Genomic DNA, 17,276 nt, shown 5'->3' with positions numbered 1-17,276 from the left:
TTTGGTGCGCTCAGGCCAGATAATCAGTCGGAGCTGGGATGCAGATAGGGGAGGTTGTAGGTGCAGGGCGTCTGTGGCCCCTGCACTAGGCCACATATCCGCCTAGGCCCCAGCTAGGCCCCGACTCACTTGGGAAGCTTGTGGCTGCTACAGGGACAGATCCTTTCGTAGGGAACCTGCCCCATTAGCAGTTTTATAAGGTCAGGGACGCAGCTGCGATGCTGCGCAGCCCTGATAATTGTGGTCTGGGACCATACCCCTACAAGATACAGAGACTGTCTTCATGGTGTGACCATCCAGCGGGATACCACCCCACATGGAGGCGAACTCATCGCGGGATCAGGGGATCCACTCTGTCTTCATGTCGGCGCACCTGGAAGTGAACACACCCAGCAGGTACCTCACCACAACACGTGCACCAACCAACAACTCAAATTAGTGAGCAGCGCTGTCTCACACATTGGGGTTGGGTGTGGGACTCTTGGGACACGGTGTTGGGTTACAAGGTGTTGGGTTATGGCCCTGTGAGGCTTGGTGGGTTGTTGTACCTATTAGTGACCATCAGAAACGTTAAGAGTTATATGTTGCCAGTAAAGGTATTGTTTTATACAAAGTGTGTGATTACTGTTATTGGGCCCTGTGAGGGGCTCCTCCCACTATGTTGTAATGCCTCTCAGGTGGAGGCACTGCACCGATACGTTAATTTTATCACCCCAGACTCCCCGTGGCGGAGGCTTGGGAACTCCGTGAGCCAGCAGGTAAAAGCAGCACCGGTAGCATATTTACAGCATACACCCTCAATCTCATTTGGGGGGTGGGCGGGGGGGGTTGTTCAAGGGCTATATATATATATATTTAAAACCAGAGACAGAACATGAAACACAGACAGAGCTCAGTGCACATCCAGTGAAACTTATACACGGTACAGTGCCTAAATATATATGTATAGATATCTATTAAATAAAATGGTCTTTTAGTTTAACAATTTGGCCAAAGTGTTGTAAGCCCTTGAGCCACTACACGGCAGACCACATCTCAAGGGTACGTAACACTAATATAAATTCTTAATAACCTGTACATTACCAGGAAGAATGATTTATAATAAATCTGTCATGTGAAAAAGAAACTACACCCTGTTTGAATTCCATTGTTTTACATATCAGGACATAATAGCAATCATCTGTTCCTTAGCAGGTCTAAAAATTAGGTAAATACAACTATACACAAAGAAAAACCCGCACAGCTGATGCTAACCACAGTGAGGTGCTGACTGGATGGAGACTGATTGTATCATATGGGAGAAGAAAGAACCCAGTCTTCCAGCACTCAATCACAACAAATGTAGAATTGTAAATTTAAAATACTTTATTAATAACCAAGAATAAAAAATAGGGTGTTAAAACGTAATTAAACGGTGTATTACAACAGCACGTGACTGCGTCCAATTATAACCCACCTAGGGCTGGGTGGGTGGATGTAGTAATAAAATCCCTTATAGATATTCGGGATTAGACTGCTATATGTTATAGCTTCCTAAAAGGTATAGGAAAGGGGCCTATGAGAACTCACCCAGAGGATATTGTCAATGTTAGTGTATCCGGGCATGTGGTGCACACTCAGATGATACACTAATGGTACAAATGTTCTGTGGTATAATATGCAAAGGTCAGACCGTATCCACCCCTATTTGGAGAATGAACTGTTTACTGCGTGGTATCTCCAGCGTAGTCGGCGCTAGATCTATTGCGGAGTCATATTATGCCCACATAGTGAAGTAAAAACACCGGCTTATAGGCAAATATTTAGGTGAGGTATATATTAGATAGCATTCATCAAGTATATAGTTTAATTTCCAAAACACTCATACTGCAGATTGTTGATTGATATAGAGACACCATAGGTGGCACTGATAATGCCGTGGTGTTTCTAGGTGTGATGTAAACCCTTAGGGCTCACCTATGATACTGTCAGTGAGGTGTAGGTGGTCTTGAATCAGTATCAAACTCTGTGTGTATAGTAATTGCCTGTTGAAGCAACCTCCACTGTGTTTGTAGTTGCTACAGCTGAGATCAGCACTGGTTAAATGGGGCTAATAAATACACATAGCAGCTGACAGAAACCGAGAATCTACTAAGCAGATAAGACACACTGACGAAATGCCAACAGTACCAGCTAATAGGGTGTATATGGGGTTAATGATGGGATGGATTCAGTGTACAATCACCCCACCCCCTTTCCCTGTATAGCAGCTAAATACCTAATGCCAGTTTATAGAGGGGCCGTTCTAACTGTAAATCGCATGGTCCCCTATATCAGCGCTGATCTTGGTTATATCAGCGCTGATATGTTCGAGGACATGCCTGTCTGTAGGTGAGTTGAATAAACCCCTAGAGGTAGGAGGGTCACACTGTATGGTTACAAAACGCGATCCCGGCTGAACATTCACGCCGGGGGAAGCCGCAAATCTCTTAACGCGGATCAATATCCATCTGCTGTTAAATTTAAATGGACTGGCTTCCCGCGTGTGCAGGAGAGAAATGCCGACGCGCGCGTTTCACGTAGTGAACGCTTCTTCAGGGCACGTAGGGGGAGGTCCCTGCGTGTGGAGGTAAGTTTATATAGTCAACGTGAGAGTGCCTGTTCTTTCACTTAACCCCTTCGTTACTGCTGATTGACGGATACAATATCCCATTGCCATAGATGCACTATATGTGGTCTGCAGACTAGTAACTGCCTATTGCCAGATTCAATATGCCCATTAGACTGTTGCATAAGTGGCAAACTAATTGCAACATTTGTAATGGGCTGAATGGCTATGGCTCCAATACTAATAATATATGTGATGTATTACTGTTGTATTTACTCACAGAGGCTGGGGTGTTTGTGTTGTAAACTTTGATATTCATGGTGAAGAGTGATGGTTGGTCACTAATAATGAAGGTAAGTCTATGATTCTAGATCATACCAAATGCAAATACACTGTATTCCATTGATTGTAATAAAATGAAATAAACTAAAAGCACACTATGTCATTGTTTTATTTGTTTGTACTCAATTCATTGTCAGAATGTAGGTGTATGACGGCTTCTGAGTGGCTGTCAATATACTGCAAATAGTGCAGGGGAAAAGGAACATGGGGGTTGTTTTATACTTTTCGTTCAGATAGGTGGGTGCGGTGTTATAAGTATAATTCCTGGGTTTAAATACAGGAATGTTCGGGATTTGTTCATGAAAGTGGGGTTGGGAACAGGGGATAAGGGATTTATATGAAGGGGCTAAACACGAAGCCCTCATTGAGTCCAAGTGGATTTAGTGTTCCCAAAGTATAAATCCACCTAGCTTCGATCTTTAATGGCTCATTGTCCCAATCCCCACGTCTTATTCCTGGTGAGAATTGATCTATCCCCATGAAGGTCATGGCTTTGAGATCTCCAGGTTGGCACCTGTTGGCATGATTGGCCACTGGAGTATCTAGCTTATTTCGGATAGAGCCCACATGTTCAAGTATCCGTATTTTTAGGGGGCGGCGGATTTTGCCCACGTACTTTTTCCCACATTTGCATGTTCCCATGTAAATTACTCCCACTGTGTTGCAGTTGATAAATTTGCGTATATCAAAATGCTTCCTGTTATTGTGATTACTGAAGGTTTTAGAAACTGTCATATACTGACAGGCCTTGCATCTTTGGCAATGGTAGTTGCCGTTTATACGGGGGGGTAGCCAGGTGGCACTTGGTGTTGCCACATTATAGTGGCTATGGACCAGATGGTCTCTCAAGTTTTTGGCACGTCTGCTGACCATTGCTGGAAAAACTGGTATGGAATCGCATAAGTCTTCATCCGCCCTTAGTATGTGCCAGTGTTTCTGTAGGACTTCCCTAGCCACCTTCCATTGTTTGTTGAAGGTGCCTATGAATCTTACTGTTCTTTGTTCTGGCTGTGTTGTTTTATCCATAACCAGTTCCGATCTGGCTTTATGCTTTGCCCATTTATATGCTCTTTTAATTGTTGTTTGACTGTATCCCCTTTCAGTGAACCTTTCCTTCATGTCCCTCGCCTTTTCCTCGAAATCTTCATCCTTACTGCAGTTTCTTCTTAGGCGAAGAAACTGCCCCACTGGTATACCCCTGATGAGGGATTTGGGGTGATGACTGCTGGCTAGGAGTATGCTGTTTGTGGCTGTTTGTTTACGATATATAGTCGTTTCAAGATTGCCGTTGTCATCCTTCGTGTTCAGTAGATCAAGGAAGCAAATTTGTTTAGGGCTGTGTTCAAGAGTCAGGCGGAGGTTGAGGTCATTTTTGTTGAGAATTTCAATGAAGTGTTTCAACATGGCCTCAGTTCCGCGCCACATTATCAGCACGTCGTCAATGAAACGCAACCAAAGTTCCACAAAAGTGGTTAAATATTCCAATTCCTCAGAGAAGACTATCTCTGATTCCCACCATCCCAGATACAGGTTCGCATACGTAGGGGCACATTTGGTGCCCATAGCCGTGCCCTGTATCTGGTGGTAGATGGTTTTGTTGAACCAGAAATAGTTTCTTTTAAGAACAAATTGTAGTAATTCCACTGTGAAGCTATTATGTTTATGGTGGTGTTGACTGCGTGTGCTGAGGAAGTGGTTGACTGCCTGTATTCCCTGATCATGCCTGATGCTGGAGTACAATCCCTCTACATCCAAAGTGACCAAAATACAGTCGTGTGCCACTGATATGCCGTCCAGCTTAGTAAGAACATCTTTAGTGTCTTTAATAAATGACGGCAGAGTGGTGACAAAGGGCCTTAGAATCTTGTCCACATATGCACTTGCTTTCTCTGTAAGGTTTCCAATTCCAGAGACTATGGGTCTGCCTGGGGGTGGTTGTTTGTTCTTATGTACCTTGGGAAGGCTATAGAATGTAGCAATTTTGGGTGTGCGAACCAGTATATAATTGTATTCTTTCTCTGAGATGAGCTTCAAAGACAGTCCCCCATTTAGGATACTGATCAATTCTTTAGTGAATCTCTGAGTGGGGTCTGTCTGGAGAATCTCATAACAGGTCCGATCCGACAGGATTCTGATGTTTTCTTTCTCATAATCTTCAGATCTTAAAATGACAAGGTTTCCACCCTTGTCCGATGGTTTGATCACAATGTCTTTAGCAGTGGCTAATTCTTCAAGGGCTAGAGTCTCATCTGCACTCATATTATCAAGTTGTTTTGTCCTCGGTAGAGATTCAAGATCTTTGGTGACTAAATTTACAAAGGTATCAATATGGGCATATTGTTCCCCATAAGGCATACATTTAGACTTTGGTCTGAGGTCAGTAAAAGGCCCTTCGCCCGGAATTCTGTCAGATTCTGCCTGTAAGGATAAAAGATCCTCAATGGCTTCGGTTTCCCTTATGTCAGGTATTGGGGCCCCCTCCCGATTCGCCAGTCTCCTATCTCTTGATCTGTACATTTTGTGTAATTTGAGTTTTCGTGCAAATAGGTTCACGTCCTTAACCCACTCAAATGTATTCAGATTATTGGACGGCGAAAAGGACAGGCCTCGTTTCAAGACTCGTATATGATTTTCATTGAGGGTTTTATCTGTTAGGTTTATAATTTGAAGCTCATCCCTTCCTAATATCCCTGGTAACCTCTCCCTTTCTTGTTTCTGGGTTTGTTTTTGGAGGTACTCATACTCCCGCTTCTTAGAGCCCATACCTTTCCCTCTCCTGGTTTTTCTTTTTCCCTCTCTGTTTCTTTTGGTCGTGTTTCTACCGACTGTCTCTGCTCTAAAAAAGAAACCTGGGGTAGGTAATGTGCAATTGAGGACCTGCGTCCTGGTGTATTACTTTCTGAGGTTGTTGGTCTCTCCTCCTCACTTTCAGATATCTCCCACTCTGTTGAGGACTCCTGGATATTGGATTTGGGTTTGGTTTGTTTGCGGCATTTAGATGTAAATTTATATCTATAAATCTTCCCTGTTTGATAGTCTTCAGTGTCTCTCATAAATTTCTTGTGTTTTCGCTCCTTTAGGTCACTTGTAAATTTATCTATGTTATTTTTAGACGGCCTTCTAGATCAGTGAACTTATCATTGGTTTTCCATACTTCTACTTTGGCCAGTAAAGTATCAAGTTCAGAATTGGTCTGTGTGAGTTTGTCTTTTTGATAGGTGACCAATAGTTCCATTAACAAAATCGAGCATTGATTGAGTACTAACTCCCAAGATCTAGTAAAATCTTCATCTACTATGTCATACGCTGGTGCAATAGGGTCTGACCTTTGCATATTATACCACAGAACATTTGTACCATTAGTGTATCATCTGAGTGTGCACCACATGCCCGGATACACTAACATTGATAATATCCTCTGGGTGAGTTCTCATAGGCCCCTTTCCTATACCTTTTAGGAAGCTATAACATATAGCAGTCTAATCCCGAATATCTATAAGGGATTTTATTACTACATCCACCCACCCAGCCCTAGGTGGGTTATAATTGGACACAGTCACGTGCTGTTGTAATACACCGTTTAATTACGTTTTAACACCCTATTTTTTATTCTTGGTTATTAATAAAGTATTTTAAATTTACAATTCTACATTTGTTGTGATTGAGTGCTGGAAGACTGGGTTCTTTTTTCTCCCATATGATAGGTAAATACAACCTCAGATGAACAATAACATGACATATTACACTGTGTCATGATTTATTTAACAAAAATAAAGCCAAAATGGAGAAGCTATGTGTGAAAAACTAAGTACACCCTTACTGCTTCCATAGGAATTAAGATGCTAAGTATCAGACAGGTGGTGCTAATCAAATGCCCTTGATTAATTGATCATCAGCAAGTGTGACCACCTCTATAAAAGCTGAAGTTTTAGCAGTTTGCTGATCTGGAGCATTCAGGCATGTGTTAACACAATGCCAAGGAGGAAAGACATCAGCAATTATCTTATAGAAGCAATTGTTGCTGCTCATCAATCTGGGACTGGATATAAGGCCATTTCCAAACAATTTAAAGTCCATCATTCTACAGTGAGAAAGATTATTCAAAAGTGGAAAACATTCAAGACAGTTGCCAATCTTCCCAGGAGTGGATATCCCAGCAAATTCACCCCGAGGTCAGACCGAAATTGCTCAGAGAAATTGCAAAATACCCAAGAGTTACATCTGAGACTCTATAGGCCTCAGCTAGCATGTTCAATGTTAAAGTTCATGACAGTACAATTAGAAAAAGACTGAACAAGTATGATTTGTTTGGAAGGGTTGCAGGGAAAGCCTCTTCTATCTAAAAAGAACATGGCAGCACGGCTTAGGTTTGCAAAGTTGCATCTGAACAAACCAAAAGACTTCTGGAACAATGTCCTTTGGACAGACGAGACCAAAGTGGAGATGTTTGGCCATAATGCACAGCGCAAAGTTTGGCGAAAACCAAACACAGCATATAAGCACAAACACCTCATACCAACTGTCAAGCACGGTGGTGGAGGGGTGATTATTTGGGCTTGTTTTGCAGCCACAGGACCTGGGAACCTTGCAGTCATTGAGTCGACCATGAACTCCTCAGTATACCAAAGTATTCTAGAGTCAAATGTGAGGCCATCTGTCCAACAGCTAAAGCTTGGCCGAAATTGGGTCATACAACAGGACTATGATTCCAAGCACACCAGCAAATCAGAATGGCTGAAAAAGAAAAGAATCATGGTGTTGCAATGGCCCAGTCAAAGTCCAGACCTCAAACCGATTGAAATGCTGTGGCTGGACCTTAAGAGAACTGTGCATAAACAAATGCCCACAAACCTCAATGAACTGAAGCAACGTTGTAAAGAAGAGTGGGCCAAAATTCCTCCACAACGATGTGAGAGATTGATAAAGTCATGCAGAAAACGATTACTTCAAGTTATTGCTGCAAAAGGTGGTTCTACAAGCTATTGAATCATAAGGTGTACTTAGTTTTTCACACATCGCTTCTCCATTTTGGCTTTATTTTTGTTAAATAAATCGTGACACGGTGTAATATGGCATGTGTTGTTGTTCATCTGAGGTTGTATTTACCTAATTTTAAGACCTGCTAAGGAACAGGTGATTGTTATTATGTCCTGATATGTAAAACCATGGAATTCAAAGAGTGTGTACTTTCTTTTTCACATGACTGTATATATATATATATAGCCTGTCACTGAGATGGGGCCTGATTAAACTGGGGCGCAAGATTTTCCAGGGGGGGCGGCAGTTGCAGACTCCCCACGCTCTTCCCCAGGGCACAAACTAAATGTCGGGGGATCGTATGAGGCGTCTGCAACTTCCCATACCTTGTCATCGTCGATGCATCGCCATGGCAATGTGACGTTACGTGACCCTGCGGTGCGGGGGAGTGCAGACAGGGGCGCACAGGTGGGAAAGTTTGCGCACCCCTGCTCTAAATGTTAACTAACACTGCGCCTCTAATTATTTGGTACAGTCACTGCAGCCAAGTTCACTACCCTGCTGATCAGACAGGGTATTGTTACAATAACACTTTGTTGGAGCTCTTAGTTCAAAAGTGTTAGTTGCAGACCTGTGCTTCTTACAGATAGTGTGAAAACATAACCTTTACTGCAGTGCAGGGGAATTCCTCTTCCACTGGGCTGGATGCACCCTGGTCTTTTCCTCATGGGCTGACAGGATCCTGATATTTTCCTCTGGGCTGGGCAGTGCTCACAGTGGTGTGTCACTGTGCTTTCCTACTGGCAACTCCACCACTTTCCCCACTCCCCAGGTCTGTCAGGCACTTGCAGAGTGCATCTGCAAGCCGCCTCACACTCCAAAACTCCGTGCTGTTCTGACTCTCAAGATGGCTGTCTCCCTGTCTTAAAGTTACACTCTCTTTCACCTTCACCAGCTCTCTCACTGGCTTATCATAGTCACGTCCTATAGAGAGCATACCAGTTAAAGGGGCAGCGTCCTGTGTTGCCTGCAGACACAGAGAGTTACATATATATGGGAGGAGTGGCTCAGTGAGTAAACACACTGAGTGGCACTGAGCTTGAAGCAGGGGAACCTGGTTCAGTTCCCGGTGTCGGCTCCTTGTGACCTTGGCCAAGTCACTTATCTTCTTGTGCCTCAGGCACCAAAAAAAAGGCTACGTAAAAACTAGCAGCGCTATACAAGAACATGCTAAAATATATATATAGTTATAGTTACATAGTAGATGAGGTTGAAAAAAGACATGCATTCAACCTATGCTAAATAAACAGACACTTTATCCTTTATCTATACTTACTTATTGATCCAGATCAGTGTTTCCCAATTAAATGTACTCATGGAACCCTTTTAGATTTTGTACAACAGAATGGAACCCATTAAATATTTTTAGCGTAATACATGAAAAAAAAAAAAAAAATGTGTCGCAGGTGAATTTTTTTTATTTTTTCACAGAACACTTCATTTTACCTCATGGAACACCAGGGTTTTTTAAAAGACCCCCACCAAACCAATACATTTTTAAAAGACCCCCACCGCCCCAATACATTTTTAAAGGACCCCACTGCCCATATACATTTTTAAAAGACCCCCACCGCCCCAATACATTTTTAAAAGACCCCCACTGGCCCAATACATTTTTGAAAGACCCCCACCACCCCAATACATTTTTGAAAGACCCCCACCACCCCAATACATTTTTGAAAGACCCCCACCACCCAATACATTTTTGAAAGACCCCCACTGGCCCAATACATTTTTAAAAGACCCCCACTGCCCCAATACATATATCTCCCCCAGCACCCCTCAGCCTACATCCGGCGGGAAGAGAGGCTGGTATCCTGCCCAGCGGTTGCCGGCGGAGGAAGTGGCGGTGGCGGCTGTTGCCAGCGGAGGAAGCGGCGGTGATGGCAGGGGGCGAAGGAGGTGGTGGCAGGTGGTCAAAGGAGGCAGCGGCAGGGCAGGAGGCAGTCAGGGCTGCACGCACGCACTCCAGAAGTGCCGCACTGCTAGAGCGCGCTCCTGCAGTCCTGACCTGAGAGCGTGCTCGGGGGGGGGGGGGGGGGTTGAGGGGGAGAGCCATGACAGTGGCTCTGGAAAGGTTGAGGGGGAATTCCGGCACAGTGAGTGCGGGCGGCCTGTCCGTAGGCGGAACCCCTGGGACTGCTCCACGGAACCCAATTTTGGAAACGCTGATCCAGAAGAAGGCAAACAAAAAACCCCAGTGTTATTTCATCCAGTGATATCTCATAAGCGGAAACATAAATTCCTTCCTGACTCCAAGAATTGTAATCTGATTACTCCCTGGATCAACATCCTTCCCATGTATACTTATTTGGTATATCCCTGTATACCTTTCCTTTCTAAAAAGATGTCCAACCTTTTTTTGCAACAAATCTATTGTATCTGCCATCACAGTCTCCATGGGTAATGAATTCCACATTTTAACTGCACTTACTGTAAAGAACCCTTTCCTTTGTTGCTGGTAAATCGCCTTTCCTCCGACCCTAAGGGATGGCCTCGAGTACTGTCTTTAGGATAAATAGTTCTTTTGAAATCTCCTTGTACTGTCTGTCTCCGAATATATTTGTATATAGTTATCATATCCCCTCTTAGATGCCTCTTTTCTAATGTAAATAAATCTAATTTAGCTAGCCTCTCCTCATAAGTTAGAATGTCCATCCCCTTTATTAATTTGGTGGCTCTTCTCTGCACTCTCTCTAGTTCCAGAATGTCTTTTCTAAGGAGTGGTGCCCAAAATTGTACTCCATATTCAAAGTGTGGTCTTACTAATGCTTTGTAAAGGGGCATAATTATATTTACTTCCCTTCCATCCATTGCCCATTTAATGCAATATAAGATCTTGTCTGCCTTTGCAGCGTAATCATAAGCGATTCACCAAGCATTGAATTGCAATTTCACGTAAAATGCTAATTTGCTAAATTCTGTTAAACCTCTAGACTCTCTTAATGCTGAGACTTTAAATAGGGCACACAACATGACTTATGCACTGTCTGGGGCTATTTTGCTGAAAGCTTGCAAGACCGCACAACCTTAGCTTAAATCTGCAACATTAGGGAGGTCACATGGAGCAATAGGAGTTATAGGGAGCAAATTTATGGAGCAATAGTAGGAATTATAGGGAGCAGTTATATGGAATGATAAAATGTTATAGGGATCAATAAGAGTTATGGGGAGTGCTTATATGGGAGAATAGGAGGAGTTATCGTGAGTGGTTATTTAGAGTGGTAGGTGGAGTTATAGAGGGCAGATATATGGAGGCATTGAAGAGAGAAGTTATATCAAGCAATAGGAGGAGATTTAGGGAGCAGTTACAGTATATGGAACAATAGGAGGAGTTATAGGGAGCGGTTACATGGATTGTGCGACCAGCCATTGGTTAAGGTTAAGCCCAGCCATTTACCCTACCAGTCAAGATGAATGCCAAGTTTCTGGCATATTGTACCAACATATTGTGGTCAAAATGGCCAACGTGCATATTGATAGCCTGATATTAAATGAAAATATCACTTGTGAGCATATTCACGTCTCAGGCAAGTCTGTAACCCTGCTTTTCACCATTATCTCCTTGCACACAGTGCTCCCACTGCAGCATGGTTCTGGGAAATTACATGCAAATGACCACACAGTGTCACTGATACTATTAGAACAAATGGCAGGGGTTTAATAGGAGAACTATGGCAAAGCTGCCCTCTTGTGGTGTAAGAGGAAAAAACACTGCATTTAACACTGAATTGATGATAATAATATAGCAAAAGCTGCACAGGTTTAATTCTTTTTTTTCTGTTGATGATCAGAGTGAAATGAACACGGCACATTTCTGCTTCTTTCATCTTTCTCTCTGAGTATGTAATGATATGTGAATGAATACACAAATGGGTGAGAAAATGAATAAAGTAGAGGGAAAAAAATAAAAATCAGATATTGCTGCAATGGAAAAGTGTAAATGAAGAAACAAAAATCAATGAATGGGCTTAAGCAAAAACCTATAGCAACCTCGTATGTTCTTAGAAATTTTCTTTGTGTGAGTGGTGCAAATATTTATTTTGTAACCTTTGTCAATAAACAAATAAATGATAAGAGTATTGAGTTGACTCAGACCCGAAGTGTCTTCATATTTAAAAACTCATTTCTGGGGACTTGCGGTGACGTCACAGCCGATGGTCTGCTAGTGAGAGAGCTCCTGGCGCCCTCACAACTAAAGCTATTAGAACAAGCTTTTCCCCCACCCCAAACTCCCCGAATTTAGACCCCAGATCAAGCCCAAACACTGGTGAGATGACAGGGAAGTCACAAAAGAAGAACCAGTACCCGGTTACCAAGTTTTTCCCGCCGGCACAGCGTCTGGCTGATATCAGCCCTGAGGGGCAAGATGGCGCCGAGGAAGATCCGGAGCACGAGGCGCCCAGCGGCCGGCAGAGCCCGATTGATGCGGATCCCCCCGTTCTAAATAAAGAATTTTTTTACTCTCTCGTCACCAAAATGAGGAGGGGGGTCCAAGAAGACACGGAAAAAGCCCTCCAGATCATACGCGCCGAGGTAGGAGCGCTAATGGAGCGGACAGAGGACTTAGAGGGGAAAGCGGAGGGAATATCAAATGAACAGGCAGAGACCCACGATGAAGTGCTGAGATGCGGGGATGCGATCCGCGACTTACAGAACAAATTAGAGGATCTTGAAAACAGGGAAAGAAGGCAGAGCATCCGCCTTAAAAATATCCCTGAAGACATCACGCATGAGGAATTACAACCTTACCTCCGCAGGCTCTTCCTGCAGCTTGTCCCCGACTTATCAGACCATGACCTACACACTGACCGAGCCCACAGAGCCCTCGGCCCAAAGTCAGCAGATCCCAACCGTCACAGAGATGTGGTGCTCAGAATGCACGCTTACTCTGCAAAGGAACGCATCATGACGGCCGCCAGGGATCTGCGCTCCGTGTCAATGGACGGCGTACAGATTCAACTATTTAATGACCTCTCCCAACTAACAATCAGCAAGAGAAATGCGATGCGCCCACTCACTACCTACCTCAGAGACCAAGGGGTTAAATATCGCTGGGGGTTCCCCTTCAAGTTGGTGGTGCTCCGCAATGGCCGCCACTATACAGTATCCACCCCTGAAGACTCAAAGGACTTCCTAAAAGCTCTAGGGATCCCTCTTCCTCCACCGAAGAACAACCGCCCCCGCACGGAGGCAACTTCAGAGACGGCCCCCCAGGAAACCCCCCGAGCATCAGAGAGACTGGCTAGTCAACGACTCCGGTGAATCAAGATGTCCCGGCTGCCTGCTGGGACTCAAGAAATCGCAAGTTTCCCTCACAGACACACCACGCAGACCCAGAGGCCCTAAAAAGATTGAAGCAGGCGCCTGCCACCAAAATCCCCCAATAAGCGAGAGGCCCCGTAGGCCCTGCAGGCCCTGACACAGCTGCCCGCAAACCTCCGCCCCCCCCACAACCTCCCCCCCACCCCACTCTCTCCCCTCACCCGTGCCCCCCCCCTCTACTTACCTCTCCGCTCCCTTCCGTTGTTAAGAGAACAGCAGCTGCTCCCACAGAGTTCCAGGCACTGGCGAAAGACTCCAGTACCCACGCCTCCCCGCAAGCTCCTCAGAAGTCGCCCTCTCCCGATCTCTACGAGCAAGACAACAGCACGGGCCCCAACTTGAGGAGGCCCGTTCCCGTGACCGGAGAACCAGGGACTCTTCCAACAGACCCCTCCCTCCAGAGACTCATGCCGGACCCCCCCCCCTCTCTCCCCCTCCCCATTCCGGTCCCTCTTCCCCCCCCCTGCCCCACCCCCCCCCTCCCGTAAACCAGAGAAACCAGCCTACTCACCCCCATGTTCCCGCCCGATGCCGCAGGAACCAAAGAACAGCACTCGCCGGGATCCGAGCTCCAGAGATGGGGACCAGCATCCGCGCTGCTCCACATTCCCGTTCTCCACGTCCTCACGAGACAAGAACCCGCCACTAACCCCCAACCAGGGGAGGTCCAGCCTGAGATCCAGGGACTATCCTAACAGACTCAACCACCCAAAGACTGCTGCTGGTGACCCCCGCCCCCCATTCACAACAATCAGGTTGTATGAACGAACACTGGCAACCCCCCCCCTTCTTCTTTCCCCCCCCCCCCGAGTAACAAAGGGAAATGCACCCCATTACTCGCGGATCGATTACTTTCTGGGCACCAACAATGTACTCCAGGCATCCTCCCACTCCGACATAGGCCCAATAACCTGGTCTGACCATGCCCCTATCATACTCACCCTCTCTCTGCCTTTCGTCAAAACAACAGTATATACCTGGAAACTCAGCGACTCGCTTCTCAATGACCCACAAGTGATCAAAACAATTAAGCAAAAACTGCACACCTTTTTCCAGCTAAACGAAGGCTCAGTCCCTGCAGCAGCAATGCTCTGGGAAGCGCACAAAGCCACTATAAGAGGAGAACTCATATCACTAGCTTCCTATAAGAAAAAAATAAAGCAAAAAGCCCAGAAAGAACTAACCGAAAAAATCATAACGCTAGAGCAACTGCATAAACAATCCCTATCGAAAAAGGTGTTTAGAACCCTTGAGAAATCGAGATCCGATCTAAAAATACTCCAACTTGACGAGGTAGAGAGAGCCCTGAAATGGACCAAACAGCGGTTCTATGATAGGGGTAACAAAGCGGACAAACTTTTGGCCTCAAAATTAAGAGGCATTAGGACAAAGGCCCAGATAACAAAGATCAGAACCAAAAGTGGTCAAATCTAATATAATGAGAAGGATATCGCCCGCGAGTTTGCGGAGTTCTATACCGACCTCTACAACCTCCACCCCATCAACCAGTCAAACACTAATGATAAGAGCACCTCCGACTATCTAACCCAATGCAACCTCCCCTCCCTCTCACAAGAAGAACTTGAGTTCTTAAACCATAGAATCACCCAAGAAGAGCTAGATAATGCAATATCCTCACTCAAAATAGCAAAGACGCCAGGACCGGATGGCTTTACCAACGGTTACTATAAAAAATTAGCAAAATCCCTGTCCCCCTACCTCCTAGAAATGTTTAACTCATTTCTCCAAGGAGAACAGATCTCAGGCACTATGTCGGCAGCCAACTTGGCTATCATACATAAAGAGGGCAGAGACCCACTCCAATGTGGCAGCTACCGCCCCATATCCCTACTGAACACTGACCTCAAGCTTTTCAGCAAAATCCTAGCAAACAGACTGAACCCTATTCTCCCAAGACTAATTCATATAGACCAGGTGGGATTTGTGTCAGGAAGACAGGCCTCTGACAACACCCGTAAAATTATTGATATTATAGACCACGTGCACCTCAAACAGTCCCAGGCCTTGATACTCAGCCTCGACGCAGAGAAGGCCTTTGACCGAATCAAATGGTCCTTCCTTGACCAGACGATGCGCCAGTTCGGCTTCTCAGGCCCATTCCTTGAAGGAGTCCGAGCCCTCTACACTAACCCCACGGCCTTACTAAAACTCCCAGGTGGCCGATCCAATCCAATAAAAATCCAAAACGGTACTAGACAAGGCTGCCCCCTTTCCCCTTTACTCTTCGCCCTGTCCATAGAGCCGCTAGCCGCCAAAATCAGAACTGATCCATCCGTAAAAGGAATCCTAGTCGGAGACAGGGAGTATAAAATCTCCATGTTCGCCGACGATATTATCCTTACCCTATCAGACCCCCTCACTTCCCTCCCCAACCTAGAAAAACTGTTAGACCAATTTGGCTGCCTCTCAGACTACAAAGTCAATACAGACAAGTCAGAGGCTCTCAATATATCACTGCCGAACCCCATATGGACATCCCTACAAAAGAAATTTAAGTATAGATGGAATAGCTCCCATATTAAGTATTATGGGGTTAAAATAGCGAGCTCATATGGCTCGCTATACCAATCCAATTACCCCCCCTCTTTCGTCAAATCATAAGAGACCTCGAGACTTGGCAGTCCCACCAAATATCATGGTTCGGCAGAATAATATCCACCAAAATGAATATCCTCCCCCGTTTGCTTTACTATTTTCAGACCCTCCCTGTCCCCGTTCCATTAGCAGATCTGAGGAATATTCAGTCCCATATTCTGCGTTTCATCTGGCAACAACGGAGAGCCAGGGTCCCACGGTCGGTACTCTTGGCGTCGAGGACGAGAGGGGGTCTGGGGGCGCCGGATGTGGTCCGATACTATCGGGCAGCACAACTGAGACAGGCGGTGGTTTGGAACAACCCCCTGGCCTCCTGGCCTGCAACTGCTGGTTGGAGATAGAGACTTACCACGTGTCCCCGACTCCCCTCTCAGCCCTGCTCTGGACTCACGTCCACAAAGGTAGGAGGCCCACGAGACTCAGCCTTGGAGCAATGAGATGCACGTGGTCGACATGGTTGAAAACCAAAGGGAAATATGGCCTAGCTTCAACCCCCTCTCAATTGACCCCCTTATTCGGGAACCCGGATTTCCCACCCGGTTGTTCCCGACCCCAATTCAGCCAATTTCAAGGCCTAAACATCAGAGTGGTTGCGGACTTGCTGGAAAACGATGAGGTCATGCCCCTCCGAGAACTGCGAATCAAATTAACGTCCCCTGATCTCCCTATATTTCAATACCTACAGATTCGTCACTTCCTGAGAACCCTATCCCCTAGCTTAAAATTCCTGCCGTGCTCCAGATTTGAGACCCTCTGCCTCAGAGGCGAGTACCAAAGAGGCCTCATCTCTGGGATATATAAAACACTAGAGGCGGCCCAACCCACCCCTAATCACTCATATATGCAAAGGTGGAGCCAGGACCTAAACACCAATATAGATATAGAGGACTGGGAGGATATCTGGGAGGCAGCCTCCAAAACTTCAATTTGTTCCGTCACAAAAGAAAATATTTACAAAATATTATTCCACTGGTACCTGACCCCGAGCAGACTGAACCAGATCTACCCAGCTACTCCTGACGAATGCTGGAGGGGATGTGGTCAAAGGGGGGACATGTCCCACATTTGGTGGACATGCCCGGAGATCCAAAAATTCTGGACCCGGATCCAGGGCCTGCTGACCGAGACCCTGGATGTGGAGATACCCCTAGACCCTCTGACCTATGTGCTGGGAAAACCAGTCGATGACCTTCCCCCCCCTATAACCAGGCTCATGGCAGCGATCCTGACGGCCGCCAGATGCTGCATAGCAGCAGCTTGGAAGAAAATCAAAGCCCCCTCCAGAAGAACGGTAATCACTAGGGTAAATGGAATTATGGGTATGGAAAGATTAACGGCAATGCTGAAGCAAAAAATGCCGCAATTCTAC

This window comes from Ascaphus truei, chromosome 7 (genome assembly GCF_040206685.1).
Source record: "Ascaphus truei isolate aAscTru1 chromosome 7, aAscTru1.hap1, whole genome shotgun sequence".
Taxonomy (NCBI): Eukaryota; Metazoa; Chordata; class Amphibia; order Anura; family Ascaphidae; genus Ascaphus; species Ascaphus truei.
Note: the sequence above shows the minus strand (reverse complement) of the source record.